This window comes from Schistocerca piceifrons, chromosome 5, assembly GCF_021461385.2.
Source record: "Schistocerca piceifrons isolate TAMUIC-IGC-003096 chromosome 5, iqSchPice1.1, whole genome shotgun sequence".
NCBI classification, from domain to species: domain Eukaryota; kingdom Metazoa; phylum Arthropoda; class Insecta; order Orthoptera; family Acrididae; genus Schistocerca; species Schistocerca piceifrons.
The window spans coordinates 100,283,078-100,300,282 of record NC_060142.1 but is presented as its reverse complement, the minus strand read 5'-3'; positions in this window follow the sequence as shown (position 1 = coordinate 100,300,282).

Here is a 17,205-nt window from a genome sequence, read left to right as displayed (position 1 = left end):
CAAGACGGTATAAGACAGCATCATCTGCAAACTTCCTTGGAGAACGCCAGATATTACTTCTGTTTTACTCGATGACTATTACTACAAACTGTGACCTTTCTGACAGGAAATCACGAACCCAGTTGCACAACAAAGGCGGTATTCCGTAGGCAGGCAGTTTGGTTAGAAGACGCTAGTAAGGAACGGTGTCGAAAGCCTTCTGGAAATATATAAATGTGGAATCAGTTTGTCGTCCCTTGTAGATAGCACTGATTACCTCATGAGTATAAAGAGCTGGTTGTGTTTCACAAGAACGATGTTTTCTGAATCCGTGATATGTGTCGATAAATCGTTTTCTTCGAGGTACTTCATAATGTTCTAACACAGTGTATGTTCCAAAACCCTACTGCAAATCGACGTTAGCGATATGGGCCTTAATTCAGCTTATGACTCTAATTCCCTTTTTGGGTATTGGTGTGACTTGAGCAATTTTCCAATCCTTAGGTACTTATCTTTCTGTGAGCGAGCGTTTGTATACAATTGCTAAATATGGAGATATTGTACCAGCATACTCTGTGAGGAACCTGACTGGTATAGAGTCTGGACTGGAGGCCTTGGCTTTATTAAGTGAGTTAAGCACTTTTGTTGCGCCTTTAATATCTACTTCTGTGATTGTCATCTTGGCAGTTGCTCTTCATTGGAATTCAAGAGTATTACTTCGTCTTGTCTGGTGAAGGAGTTTCGGAAAAATCGGTCTGCGGATTTCAAGATGGCTATGAGCAGCAAATGGCTGTGCTGCCCTGTTGCATCAGCGGAAAGAAGGGAGCCAGAGGAAAACTGCTCCTATCGGAGCACAAGAAAGGCAAATATCCTCCAGTTAATTAAAAGACTGACTGAAATGTGGAGTACCAACGGCCTCATTCTACCTTCCTCAGCGCCTTTAAAAACTTCCCCAAAAATCGGGACATGAGAAGAGATTCGCGTTTCCTTACGCTGCGACAAAAGGAGGCAATGTCAGTGGGAAAGAGACGGGAAAGTAATAGTAGACAGTGGCTGTGGTATAGAAAGAGAGGAGGAGAGAATGGCTGTTTGTGAGAAAGAGAGCGGCTGTCTGAGAGCCAGGGATAATCGCAGACAGAGTCTATAACAATGGCAACAGGGAAGAGACAGACAGACAGTGACAAGAGACAATAACTGTGGAAAGGAAGGAATGAAATAGTAGCAGTAAGAGACAGCTAGATGGAGTATGTGACAGTGGGAGAAGCTAATACTTAGTAGTACAGAACGGAGGAGACGGTGGCAGTGAGACATGGGATAGTGACAGTTAAAGGGACAATGAAAATGAGTTCGGCTGAATGGGTGAGTGATAAATGTGGAGTGAGAGTGGATGGGTACGAGCACCTTGGCTAGTCGTTGTGAGCTAGCTACAGCTAAGGGAGCTTACATGAGTTAGAGGTGAGCTGCACGTTAAAAAGAACGCGAATATGCTTGCATGACAATTTTTGGAAAATTTTTTGAAGGTCTGAGGACGTTAGAATGAGGTAGCTGATACCCCATTTTTCACCTCAGTGTCATAGGAGCATATTAGATATTTTTTTGCTCCGATAGTAACATTTTTCTAGTGGTTCCTCTATATCTGAAATATTTCACTGCACTTAGCACACTTAGGATTTGTAGTACAGTAAAGTAAGAAGAACACCGTAGACTACACAGAATTAAACGACAAGAGTGAATCAAAGCAGAAAGGTTAGGTGAATCCAGTATATACTACTGGCCTATAACATTGCTACACCACGAAGATGACGTGTTACAGACGTGAAACTTAACCGACTAGAGGAAGATACTGTGTTAAGCAAATGATTAGCTTTCCAGAGCATTCACACAAGGTTGGCGCAGGTGTCTGACATGAGGATAGTTTCCAACGGATATCTCACACACAAACAGCAGTTGACCGGCGTTTCCTAGTGACACGTTGTTGTGATGCCTCGTGTAAGGAGCAGAAATGAGTACCATCACGTTTCCGACTTTGATAAATGTCGGATTGTAGCCTATCGCAAATGCGATTTATCGTATCACGACATTGCTGCTCGCGTTGGTCGAGATCCAATGACTGTCAACAGAATATGGAATCGGTGGTTTAGGAGGGTAATACGGTACGCCGAGCTGGATCCCAACGGCCTCGTATCACTAGCAGTCGATATTACCGGCATCTTATCCGCATGGCTCTAACACATCGTGCAGCCACGCCTCGATCCCTGAATCAAAGGATGGGGACGTTTGCAAGACAACAACCATATGCACGAACAGTTCGACGACGTTTCCAGCAGCATGGACTATCAGCTCGGAGACAATGGCTGCGGTTACGCTTGACGCTGAATGAGAGACAGGAGCGCCTGCGATGGTGTACTCAACGTCGAACCTGGGTGCACGAATGGCAAAACGTCGTTTTTTTCGGATGAATCCAGGTTCTGTTTACAGCATCATGATGGTCGCATCCGTGTTTGGCGTCATCGCAGCGAACGCACATTGGAAGCGTACATTCGTCATCGCCCGACGATGGCGTATCACCCGACGTGATGGTACTGGGTGCCATTGGTTACACGTCTTGGTTCGACTGTTGCCCTGGCCAGCACATTCTCCAAATCTCTCAACAATTGAAAACGTCTGGTCAATGGTGGCCGAGCAACTGGCTCGTCACAATACGCGTGTCACTACTCTTGATGAACTGTGGTATGGTGTTAAAACTGCTTGGACCGCTATATCTGTACACGCCATCCAAGCTCTGTTTGACGCAATGCCCAGACTTATCAAGGACGTTATCACGGCCAGAGGTGGTTGTTATGGGTACTGACTTCTCAGGATCTATGCACCGAAATTGCGTGAAAATGTAATCACATGACAGTCCTAGTATAATATATTTGTCCAATAAATACCCGTTTATCATCTGCATTTCTTCTTTGTGTAGCAATTTTAATGTCGGGTAGTGTAGCTACGTACATAAATTTGAAGGACCGAAGTACAGCAGGTGGACACAAATGTGGGAAGACCACAAACGCAGAACATTAGCATGCCTTATATGGTGCAGAAAAATTGTTGATATTCGTAATTGCCTCTTGTCCTCTCAGAATGGACAAATAAAGGCCATGTATGAGTTACAAGGGATACACATACTTCTTTCAAAATAGTCACAAGTTCTGGCAACGATGATGGAGGTGGACAACGACCATGCACCCTTCTCTCCAAAGGAGGCCACAATGGTTAAATAAAACTGAAGTATGGTTACTGTGGTTACTATGATGGCCAGACAAGGTAGTTCAAATGGCTCTGAGCACTATGTGACTTAACGTCTGAGGTCATAGGTCCCTAGAACTTAGAACTATTTAATCCTAACTAACCTAAGGATATCATACACACCCATGCCCGAGGCAGGATTCGAACCTGCGACCGTAGCGGTCGCGCGGTTCCAGACTGTTGCGCCTAGAACCGCTCGGCCACCCCGGCTGGCAGAGAAGATGCGATGGTTCATCTTTATTCTCGCAATACCAGTCCTGTAAGATGCGAACTTTTTGAATAGGTCCGGGTCGTCCTAGAATACGGCATCACAATTGGGGTATAGACATTTCATCATCCAATGGGACTGATCAGGCAAAGTGGTCACATAATTTTTGGCAGAAATTTCGGTCTTTCAGAGTCACCATGGGCCCCAAGGAATCCCACAGAATTGTTGTCCATGGTGGGGAGGCTTGCGTGCCTCAGCGATACAGATGGTCGTACCGTAGGTGCAACCACAACGGACGGATATCTGTTGAGAGGCCAGACAAACATGTGGTTCCTGAAGAGGGGCAGCAGCCTTTTCAGTAGTTGCAGGAGCAACAGTCTGGATGATTGACTGATCTGGCCTTGTAACAATAACCAAAACGGCCTTGCTGTGCTGGTACTGCGAACGGCTGAAAGCAAGGGGAAACTACAGCCGTAATTTTTCCCGAGGGCATGCATCTTTACTGTATGGTCAAATGATGATGGCGTCCTCTTGGGTAAAATATTCCGGAGGTAAAATAGTCACCTATTCGGATTTACGGGAGGGGACTACTCAAGAGGATGTCGTTATCAGGAGAAAGAACTCTGGCGTTCCACGGATCGGAGGGTGGAATGTCAGATCCCTTAATCGGGCAGGTAGATTAGAAAATTTAAAAAGGGAAATGGATAGGTTAAAATTAGATATAGTGGGAAGTGAAGTTCGGTGGCGGGACGGACAAGACATTTGGTCAGGTGAATACAGGGTTATAAATACAAAATCAAATAGGGGTAATGTCGGAGTAGGTTTAATAATGAATAAAATAATAGGAGCGCGGGTAAGCTACTACAAACAGCATTGTGAACGCACACCTACTACATTATTACAAGATAATATGCCAACTAGCTCTGCAGATGATGAAGAAATTGATGAAATGTATGATGAGATAAAAGAAATTATTCAGATAGTGAAGGGAGACGAAAATTTAATAGTCATGGGTGACTGGAAATCGAGTGTAGGAAAGGGGTGAGAAGGAAACATAGTAGATGAATATGGATTGGGGATAAGAAATGAAAGACGAAGCCGTCTGTTAGAATTTTGCACAGAGCATAACTTAATCATAGCTAACACTTGGTTCAAGAATCATAAAGAAGGTTGTATACATGGAAGAATCCCGAAGATACTAAATGGTATCAGATAGATTATATAATGGCAAGACAGAGATTTAGGAACCAGGTTTTAAATTGTAAGACATTTACAGGGGCAGATGTGGACTCTGACCACAATCTATTCGTTATGAACTGCAGATTAAAACTGAAGAAACTGCAAAAAGGTGGGAATTTAAGGAGATGGCACCTGGATAAACTGACTAAACCAAAGGTTGTACAGAGTTTCAGGGAGAGCATAAGGGAACAATTGACAGCAGTGTGGGAAAGAAGTACAGTAGAAGAAGACTGGGTAGCTCTGAGGGATGAAGTAGTGAAGGCAGCAGAGGATCAGGTAGGTAAAAAGATGAGGGCTAGTAGAAATCCTTGGGTACCAGAGGAAATATTGAATTTCATTGACGAAAGGAGGAAACATAAAATCGCACTAAATGAAGCAGGCAAAAAGGAATAGAAACGTCTCAAAAATGAGATCGTCAGGAAGTGCCAAATGGCTAAGCAGGGATGGCTAGAGGACAATGTAAGGATGTAGAGACTTATCTCAGTAGGGGTAAGATAGATACTGCCTACAGGAAAATTAAAGAGACCTTTGGAGAAAAGAGAATCACTTGTATGAATATCAAGGGCTCAGATGGAAACCCAGTCCTAACCAAAGAAGGGGAAGCAGAAAGGTGGAAGGAGTATATAGAGGGTCTATACAAGGACGATGTACTTGAGGACAATATTATAGAAATGGAAGAGAATGTAGATGAAGATGAAATCGGAGATACGATACTGCGAGGAGAGTTTGACAGAGCACTGAAAGACCTGAGACGAAACAATGCCCCTGGAGTAGACAACATTCCATTACAACCACTGACAGGCTTGGGAGAGCCAGTGCTGAGAAAACTCTACCATCTGGTGAGCAAGATGTATGAGACAGGCGAAGTACCCTCAGACTTCAAGAAGAATATAATAATTCCAATCCCAAAGAAAGCAGGAGTTGACAGATGTGAAAATTACCGACCTATCAGTTTAATAAGTCACAGCTGCAAAATTTTAACGCGAATTCCTTACAGACGAATGGAAAAACTGGCAGAAGCCGACCTTGGGGAAGATCAGTTTGGATTCCGTAGAAATATAGGAACACGTGAGGCAGTACTGACTTTACGACTTATCTTAGAAGAAAGATTAAGGAAAGGTAAACCTACGTTTCTAGCATTTGTAGACTTAGAGAAAGCTTTTGACAATGTTGACTGGAATACTCTCTTTCAAATTCTGAAGGTGGCAGGGGTAAAATACAGGGAGCGAAAGGCTATTTACAATTTGTACAGAAAGCAGATGGCAGTTATAAGAGTCGAGGGACATGAAAGGGAAGCAGTGGTTGGGAAGGGAGTGGGACAGGGTTGTAGCCTCTCCCCAATGTTATTCAATCTGTATACTGAACAAGCATTAAAGGAAACAAAAGAAAAATTCGGAGTAGGTATTAAAATCCATGGAGAAGAAATAAAAACATTGAGGTTCGCCGATGACATTGTAATTCTGTCAGAGACAGCAAAGGACATGGAAGAGCAGTTGAACGGAATGGACAGTGTCTTGAAAGGAAGATATAAGATGAACATCAACAAAAGCAAGACGAAGATAATGGGATGTAGTCGAATTATGTCGGGTGATGCTGAGGAAATTAGATTAGGAAATGGGAGACTTAAAGTAGTAAAGGAGTTTTGCTATTTGGGGAGCAAAATAACTGATGATGTTCGAGTAGAGAAGATATAAAATGTAGACTGGCAAAGGCAAGAAAAGCGTTTCTGAAGAAGAGAAATTTGTTAACATCGAGTATAGATTTAAGCGTTAGGAACTCGTTTCTGAAAGTCTTAGCATGGAGTGTAGCCATGTATGGAAGCGAAACATGAACGATAAATAGCTTGGACAGGAAGAGAATAGACGCTTTCGAAATGTGGTGCTACAGAAGAATGCTGAAGGTTAGATGGGTAGATCACATAACTAATGAGGAAGTATTGAATAGAATTCGGGAGAAGAGGAGTTTTTGGCACAACTTGACGGGAAGTAGGGACCGGTTGGTAGGACATGTTCTGAGGCATCAAGGCATCACAAATTTAGCATTGGAGGGCAGTGTGGAGGATAAAAATCGTAGATGGAGACCAAGAGGTGAATACACTTAGCAGATTCAGAAGGATGTAGGTCGCAGTAGGTACTGGCAGATGAAGAAACTTGCACAGGATAGGGTAGCATGGAGAGCTTCATCAAACCAGTCTCAGGATTGAAGACAACAACAACAACAACAACATCACCATGAAACGTCCGCTATGTTTCACTCTTGGCACGTAAACTAATCGAGAAATTGGAAACAGAGCGAAACAGGACTAAATGACTACATTACTTTCTTGAGTTGCTCTCTAGTCCAGGTTTTATGGCTTTGTCACCACATTATCATGTTATGTGCAATACCATGATTAATGTGTGGTTTTGAAATTCCAGCACGTCCTACAGTTCGTGCTTGCTGCCAAGAATTTAAGCTTCAGTGTTTTTTGTTGGTTGTTTTACAAAACAGTTATGACAATTTACAGCTCCAATACTAACTGTTACTGTGTCTACTCTCTTTCTGAGTCCACCCATAACACTTAGAGACTGAAACCTTTACTGTACTTTCCAGAGACGCTCTAATCTAAAACCATCCAGTCCACACCACATAGCCCCATTGTCCATGTAGCTGCTGTATGTCTGCAGTGGGCCCCTGACCTGTTACGTGGAACGCGAAACCCCACAAATGCGCTTCAAAGAGATGTGTGGAGAAGATGAAAAGGGTGTTACATGCTCCTTAGATAGTGTAAAATTACTTTTGAGTTGGGTGACATATAAATAACATTTTTTAAGAAAGAACAATGTCGTTCATATTCATTTCATCCTAAAATATTTTTTTCAGAAAGCTCTAATCTGTCCATTCACAGGTTTCCAGCCGTCCAGGGTGGCCGAGCGGTCCTAGGCGCTACACTCTGGAACCACGCGACCACTACGGTCGCAGGTTCGAATCCTGCCTCGGGCATGGGTGTGTGTGATGTCCTTTGGTTAGTTGGATTTAAGTAGTTCTAAGTTCTAGGGGAATGATGACCTCAGAAGATAAGTCCCATAGTGCTCAGAGTCATTTTAACCATTTGAACAGTTTCCGACAAGCTGATATACATGCACTATTACCGATTTATACATGGTTCAAGACAGCTTTACTTCCACCATTACCTCGTCTCCTACCTTCCAAACTTCCCAGAAGCTCTCTTGCGAAACTTGCTGAACTATTGCGCAGACATTCCTTTGCTACAGCCTATGGGATGTTCCCTGTAAGAGATTTCACTCTGCAGTGGAGTGTGCGCTGATACGAAACTTCCGGGCAAATTAAAACTGTGTGCTGGGCCGAGACTCGAACTCGAGACCTTTGCCATTCGCGAGCAAATGCTCTAATAACTGAGCTACCCACGCACGACTCACCTCCTGTCCTCACGGTTTTACTTCCGGCAGTACCTCATCTCCTACCTTCCAGACTTCGCAGAAGCTCTCCTATGAAACGTACATAACTAGCACTCCGGGAAGATAGGAGAGCACTTGCCCGCGAAAGCCAAAGGTCCCGAGTTCGTGTCTCGGTCTGGCACACAGTTTTCATGAAGCCTGCCCTCAGTTCTCTGTAAACTACTGCGTGTTTGGATTCGAATAGCGCCTCTTGCAATATGTTTTAGCCTTTCGCAAGGAAATGAAAGTTCACACGAAATTTATGTTTATCTTAAATGAAGTAAATTGTATTGGAAACAAGGAACGAGGTATTCTGAAATGAGCAGTTGAATGGAAAGGACAGTGTCTTGAAAAGAAGATATAAGATGAACATCAACAAAAGCAAAACAAGGATAATGGAATGTAGTCTAATTAATTCGGGTGATGCTGAGGGAATTAGATTAGGAAATGAGGCATTTAAAGTAGTAAAGGAGTTTTGCTATTTGCGGAGCAAAATAACTGATGATGGTCGAAGTGGAGAGGATATAAAATGTAGGCTGGCAATGGCAAGGAAAGCGTTTCTCAAGAAGAGAAATTTGTTAACATCCAGTATTGATTTAAGTGTCAGGAAGTCATTTCTGAAAGTATTCGTATGGAGTGTAGCCATGTATGGAAGTGAAACATGGACGATAAATAGTTTGGACAAGAAGAGAATAGAAGCTTTCGAAATGTGGTGCTACAGAAGAATGCTGAAGATTAGATGGGTAGATCACATAACTAATGAGGAAGTATTGAATAGGATTGGGGAGAAGAGAAGTTTGTGGCACAACTTGACCAGAAGAAGGGATCGGTTGGTAGGACATGTTCTGAGGCATCAAGGGATCACCAATTTAGTATTGGAGGGCAGCGTGGAGGGTAAAAATCGTAGAGGGAGACCAAGAGATGAATACACTAAGCAGATTCAGAAGGATGTAAGTTGCAGTAGGTACTGGGAGATGAAAAAGCTTGCACAGGATAGAGTAGCATGGAGAGCTGCATCAAACCAGTCTCAGGACTGAAGACCACGACGACGACGACGACGATATAAAATTAACAAATTTACTGAAACCTTTCTTTGATTATATATATTTAACTTTTTTTAAGGAATTAAAAAATTAAGTGCACCTTCTATTACAAACCATGCAAGAGCGTTCAACAAAATTTTGCTTGTTTAATCTCTTTGCAGCTAGTTAGCTTTCCTCAGGAGGTTTTTTCGAGAGAGGAGGATTTTAATAATTCTATAATTGTAATTCGATAAGTACAATATAAAGTTCATGCAAAATCCCAAGCGGTTTGCCCAATGTCTGAGTCTGCAGTCATCATTTTAAAATTTATTCCTGAGACCAAAATTTATTGGATTCGTAGAAATACGTCTACGAAATTTCATTGTTCTATCCTTCATATTTTGAGAAAATGCCGGCCGGTGTGGCTGAGCGGTTCTAGACGCTTCAGTCTGTAGCCGGGCGGCCGCTACAGTCGCAGGTTCGATTCCTGCCTCGGGCATGGATGTGTGTCATAGGTTGGTTAGGTTTAAGTAGTTCTAAGTTCTAGGGTACTGATGACCTCAGAAGTCAAGTCCCATAGTGCTCAGAGTCTTTTGAACAATTTGAACCATATTTTTAGAAAAAAGCTACATAAATTAAAAAAAAAAACAATTTTCAGGAAAGGCAATTTAGATTTCAACCTAGCACGTATTCTTGAGTCACCTCTTCAGAGGGCTGCAGATTTGCACTCAGATTCCGCTTTCCCTTCAACGCTCCCCTTCTGTTGCCTGATGATCTGCCTCCTTCCCTTCGCCACGTATTTTTCCCAAGACGTCTTGATTGAAATTTATTATCTCAAAGGTAATACTCCCTAATAGTATCATCGTCCCTACGTTTCCACTATTAAATACAAGATGTTCGTCATAAGTTGCAATTCTGTCAATTTTGGCTTATCAAAGTGGTTTTAGGGCGTTGTTTCCATATGAGTGAATTTAGAGACAAGGAGATACGGAACAGAGTCACAGCTGATCTATAGCACCCAAGAGTATACATCGTAGATATCCAAGTGTGTCCTATGCAGGTTTCCTCGAAGGTTAACCTCGGAATCGTTGTTCACTGCAAAAAGTGGGCGTCGGAACAAGATAATGTGACACAGTTCATTAGGTATCGGGCACTTAGGATCAGATTTCATCACTTAAAACCCACGTCCACGTGTTCTACTGGGATGTATAAAGTTCCGTGCAGTTGTGGTAAAATTTCTATTGGAACAACAAAAAAAATGTTAACACCCGCTTAACAGAACACAAAAAGAACTGTCGTCTTGGAAACTCCGATAAATCAGCTGTTATGATCATATTGTTAAAGACGATGATCATGGAATAAAATGTAGTGAGAAAGGCGTGCTAGCTAAGACATCACGTCATTATGCACGTATGTACAGAGAAGCTACGGAGATTTATAAACAGCACAATAATTCTAACCGAAAGGAAGAAGGCTTAAAGTTAGATAAGATATGGCGATCGACTTTGTAACAACGTTGTGAAAATCTATTACCTGGGACCGAGAGTAATGACGTTACTCAGAGATAGTTTCACTATCTACAGCACGTGACAAGTGGTGGTGCGCTCTATGCGACCAGCAGCCAGTCGTTGACTCACTTCCGAAGAATTTGCCTCCAGTTAGCAACGAAACCTCAGGAGGAAAAACTTCTACTGTTCGATCACGGACTCTTAGCCCGGAAGTTTTGATGAACGAAGGCGCCGGCCTAGAAAGCCTACACGTAATGAAAATACCCCACGAGGTTGGTTCAGTTTTTGGTGACCAAAAAACTGTATGTAACCGCCTCTACTACCCTTGCTGGCGATATACCAGCTGCGAAAATCTCTTCCACAATTTAGATTTGGACCGGTTAGCTCCGATTCAAGTCCCACGACACAGTCGTGTGTTTGCAACGATTGTTACCTCGAAGGTTGTCTCTTAAGCAACCACTTTTAATTCTCGCTTATATAATTACTTTATTCGCGAACCAGTCATTACTGAAGAAATGTAAAGGTAGTGTTCTGTTCAAAGAATCGGCTAGTCTATGTAGTATCTGAAGCTCACGGGAGGTCATGTGATTGGTACAGCGAACCAATCGCTGCGCTACTGGCCAAGCGAGGAAGCCTGGTTTAACAAGGGGAACCGATCGTAGGCCACTCTCACAGACAGACGAAATTAAGCAAAATTAATGAATAGTAAAAGTAAACGGACACCTATTTCGGCTCACGTGCCTACACTCAGTGGTGTTTGAGAAAATGACGAATAAATTTTCTGCGCCAATGTCAGTCTGCTCGTGTCAAGTAAACCTAGTGCGATGGAAGCAGAGTGGTTTAAAGCACCGTTTCTAATATTCGCCCCCATGTTCAAACCCAGTTTTACATTTTTTCTATTTCCCTTATCTTTGGAACGTCGTTGAAGCGGCAGAAAATAAGAGTTTTAGTACCCAGCTCATTGGCTCTTTTCATCGCAGTCTGTTTTTGTACAGGGTGTTTCAAAAATGACCGGTATATTTGAAACGGCAATAAAAACTAAACGAGCAGCGATAGAAATACACCGTTTGTTGCAATATGCTTGGGACAACAGTACATTTTCAGGCGGACAAACTTTCGAAATTACAGTAGTTACAATTTTCAACAACAGATGGCGCTGCAAGTGATGTGAAAGATATAGAAGACAACGCAGTCTGTGGGTGTGCCATTCTGTACGTCATCTTTCTGCTGTAAGCGTGTGCTGTTCACAATGTGCAAGTGTGCTGTAGACAACATGGTTTATTCCTTAGAACAGAGGATTTTTCTGGTGTTGGAATTCCACCGCCTAGAACACAGTGTTGTTGCAACAAGACGAAGTTTTCAACGGAGGTTTAATGTAACCAAAGGACCTAAAAGCGATACAATAAAAGATCTGTTTGAAAAATTTCAACGGACTGGGAACGTGATGGGTGAACATGCTGGAATGGTAGGGCGACCGCGTACGGCAACCACAGAGGGCAATGCGCAGCTAGTGCAGCAGGTGATCCAACAGCGGCCTCGGATTTCCGTTCGCCGTGTTGCAGCTGCGGTCCAAATGACGCCAACGTCCACGTATCGTCTCATGCGCCAGAGTTTACACCTCTATCCATACAAAATTCAAACGTGGCAACCCCTCAGCGCCGCTACCATTGCTGCACGAGAGACATTCGCTAACGATTGATGACGGCGATATGCATGTGGGCAGCATTTGGTTTACTGACGAAGCTTCTTTTTACCTGGACGGCTTCGTCAATAAACAGAACTGGCGCATATGGGTAACCGAAAAGCCCCATGTTGCAGTCCCATCGTCCCTGCATCCTCAAAAAGTACTGGTCTGGGCCGCCATTTCTTCCAAAGGAATCATTGGCCCATTGTTCAGATCCGAAACGATTACTGCATCACGCTATCTGGACATTCTTCGTGAATTTGTGGCGGTACAAACTGCCTTAGACGACACTGCGATCACCTCGCGGTTTATGCAAGATTGTGCCCGGCCACATCACACGGCCGACGTCTTTAATTTCCTGAATGAATATTTCGATGATCGTGTGATTGCTTTGGGCAATCCGAAACATACAGGAGGCGGCGTGGATTGGCCTCCCTATTCGCCAGACATGAACCCCTGTGACTTCTTTCTGTGGGGACACTTGAAAGACCAGGTGTACCGCCAGAATCCAGAAACAATTGAACAGCTGAAGCAGTACATCTCATCTGCATGTGAAGCCATTCCGCCAGACACGTTGTCAAAGGTTTCGGGTAATTTCATTCAGAGACTACGCCATATTATTGCTACGCATGGTGGATATGTGGAAAATATCGTACTATAGAGTTTCCCAGACCGCAGCGCCATCTGTTGTTGAAAACTGTAACTACTGTAATTTCGAAAGTTTGTCTGCTTGAAAATGTACTGTTGTCCCAAGCATATTGCAACAAACGGTGTATTTCTATCGCTGCTCGTTTAGTTTTTATTGCCGTTTCAAATATACCGGTCATTTTTGAAACACCCTGTAACACAGTGAAATAAAATGCAGTTATCGAGAAAGAAATAAGTATTTCAAATCTTAGTAAAGATAGATATTGTCATAAACAGTAACAGCAACTGAAAGTGAAAACACACAGATTTTAGCGTTTCCATTTCTCGTTCATTGAATTAGGTGGGCTGTAGCGCCGCTGTTACTTGGAGGGACGGAGCACATGATCCTGCAGATGTATTTGAATTGAGTCTTTCGACTGTATTAACATGGCCCCTGCACCAGAACTGAAGAAAGTAGGATTGCCGACACACATTCGCTGTTACTGTGGTATTAGGCCGTTTCGTTATTTTCAGTTCTATGCCTACTATTTCACGTTCGTGGGATTAACATGAGTGCTTTCTACGCATTTAACTTTCATTGATCATATTACAATCAGTTTGTGTGTACTAAGCAATTACATTTATCACTGCTTGGTCTATCATGTAACATAGCTTTTTCAAATCAGAACATATTGGATTTTACTTACAGTCAATTTCAAACGGAGCTGACCACTTGCAACCTAAAGGCAGGGTCAGCACCATCGCAGGGATGGCATCGCCCACTTTCAACAACACAAATGCACACATGGATTAATGCGGTTCTTTATTTAATTGAAAATGAAGTAGTTCCCTAACTTGAATAGAGCCATGTGTTATGGTACGAGCTCATCAGTATTAGTCCTCTTGCAGACAATATCAGTAATCTTGCTATTACACACATTAATCTCGCTGCTAGTCCCGATCTGGCCACTATGTACTATCACAGCCTGTGACGAGAACGGAGCCCGCATTGCAACTAACTGACAAACGTCAAACTGGAGTGTGAGTGAGTCAGTGAGCCAGTGAGGCCCTGTGATCAGCGGCGAGGGCCTAAATACTTGCTGTCGAGAGAGCGTTGGCGACGTTTTGTTTGTCGTTGTGTCGCTGGCCTCTCTTGTGATAGGCGCGCTTGATTCAGTGCCATCTATCCATCTTCGCGTTACGTCTTTGCCGATCGGTGTGCTGGCGACAGGTTACACCAGCACACTCCGCTGCAGAGTGAAAATCTCAGTCTGGAAACATCTCCCAAAGCTGTGGCTAAGCCATGTCTCCTCAATACCCTTTCTTCTAGGAGCGTGGTTAGCACACTGGACTCGCATTCGAGAGGACGACGGTTCAATCCCGTCTCCGGCCATCCAGATTTAGGTTTTCCGTGATTTCCCTAAATCGTTTCAGGCAAATGCCGGGATGGTTCCTTTGAAAGGGCACGGCCGATTTCCTTCCCAATCCTTCCCTAACCCGAGCTTGCGCTCCGTCTCTAATGACCTCGTTGTCGACGGGACGTTAAACACTAACCACCACCACCACCTTCTAGGAGCGCTAGTTCTGCAAGATTCGCAGGAGAGCTTCTGTGATGTTTGGAATGTAGGAGACGAGGTACTGGCGGAAGTAAGGCTGAGACGACGGGGCGTGCGTCCTGCTTGGGTAGCTCATATGGCCCCCATGTCAATGGCTTTGTTTGCAGTTGCTCTTGAACACTTGCTGTTCTGCCTGACGCAAGAACTTCCTGGATTACGCATACATGGCCAGAAGATCGTATGCCAGGCATTTGTGGATGACGTCAGTTCCGTGCTGACGAAAGATGAAGACTTAGAACGTGCGTTTTAGCTAATAACTACATATGAAGCCGCATCAGGAGTGAAAGTAAACTGTAAAAAGTCTGGTATTATGGAACTTGGTAAGGGACTAGAACTTGGCAATAGCCGATCACGAAAAAGAATGGTAACATTTAAATGTCTCGGCATTGAATACACGTGCAACATCCGCTGCACGGCTGCTATTAACTATAGAAAATTACTGGCACAAATTCGAGCCGGCATACGGCAACATCATTTGTGAAATCCCAACGCCATACAAAAAGTGCTTTTAGTCAATACTTACATCGTTTCTAAAGTGAATTATGCCGCGCAAATCCTACCAATACCAAAAGTTATAGCACAACGAATGCTTGCAGCGCTCGGACACTTTGTCAGCAAGGGACAAATTTTCAAAGCCCCATTTGAAACCTTGACGCTACCCTTGGGAAAGGGCGGCCTAAATCTGACTGACGTTTACCACAAAGCAAAAGCCTTATATATCAGCAAGACGTATAAACTATAGCAACGGTCACCAAATTCCTTAACGGCCCATCTTCTCAATGAAATTGCACCGGGCAGCATGAACCCTCCTGTAAACGTAAGTCACATCCCGACCGCACTTTGCCACTTTAGTCAGTTTTTCCTAGAATACACCTGTATTGAAAGCAACATACCTGAGAATGAACGTTACAGGGTCAAAGCTCTTTACAGCTGCCTGACAGACAGTAAACCGGGAAACAGAATAGAAGTGAAGTATAAAGACTGCAACTCGGCGAACATCTGGGAAAACATTCATGACGCACACTTACCATCACAGGTGCGGTCTACATGGTACATGGCGGTCAAAAGGATCATACCGACAAATTCAAAGCTACACATGATTCACTTGGCAGACACTGCGGATTGCATTCACTGTAATTTATTAGATACCATCGAAATTCGCTTTCTATGCGACAATGTGCAAGACATCTGGCATCTCTTTACACGGAAGCTCGCAAGTATGCTCCGTACTGCACCTAGGATGATTACTCCAGCTGGACTCCCCACTCCCGATGCCGTTCCATACCCCAACGCTAAACGACGAGCAGTCAATTGGCTTCAGCGTCAGACGGTGTCCTATATATTATCGGCGCCAGAAAACAATAAAGAAGACTATTGACTATACCTAATAACTTTTTACTCCGAACATTGACGTAGAGAGATATTACTCCAGGGTGACGTTGCAGTACGAAAATACTGCTGGGTGGCCCATTCAGAATTTTGATAGCCGCAATTAGGATTTGGATTGCGAAGATAGAACGACCACGAATAAGCAACGGACCAACCAGACAAAGGTGACACCTTGGGAGACGATGACTCTGATGATGTCAGAAATACGAGACTGTTCTACGAAAACCCAGTGGAAATTCGCAGATCTGATATTCAACTTATATTTTCTTCATTTATTATTTCTTTAGGAAGATTAGTTTATTTGCGAAGAAGACGGGTTTATGTTATGTTTAATTTGAACATGTAAGAAGAAAGAATTTGTTCAATCTTGCTGCAGAAGAATCCAGCGTCCTCAAGTTGATTTTCACACATTCAGTCTTCCCTGGAGAGTGATGTGCTTCTCACCTTACTGCAGAAGATATCATTTATTTAATTTCCACAAAATATATAGTGGCTTCATCTAATAACCAAATGGATACTGAAGAGAGACCAACTGCTACACAGCTAATTTTTAAATTCCACAGAGACTTTTTAATGGCGGAGAAGCCGAGCCAACGAAGGCAATTCTGTCGAGCGCAAGGACGCGCTGGAAGGGGAGGGAGGAGGCCAGAAAAAAAATAAAGATGGTAGAGCACTCGCCCGCGAATGGCAAAGGTCCGGAGTTCGAGACTCGGTCCAGCACACAGTTTTTATCTGCCAGGAAGTTTCATGAAACCTGACTTACAAAGGACAGTGGATCGAAATCATTAACTCATTTATTTCACGAAAATTACTGAGTTGCCGATTTAGCGTTTGTGAAACCGAGTACTTCAGCAATTCCACCTGTCTCCAAGGTTATACTAAGCGATAGTGTTGCTCTTCGACGTTTTTGTTAAGGGAAACTGAGTGATGCAAATAATTTGACGTAGTCACTTTCTAGTGTTCCCTGATCTATGTACACAAACTAGCGGTAAATGGCGGGTCGCAGATGTCGGACCCTCGTTAGAGTTGAAAGCCTGCAGTTGGCAGGTTCGGCGTCCCGGTGGAGCGCCAGGCCACGCAAATTCGGCAGCGTTAGCGGTGCAGCCCTCGCCCTCTCCGTGATGGAGCGCTGCGATCCATCAGCACGAGTCTGCCGGCGACCCCTGTCCCCACACACACACGGGCCAAGCCACACCGGCGCAGCG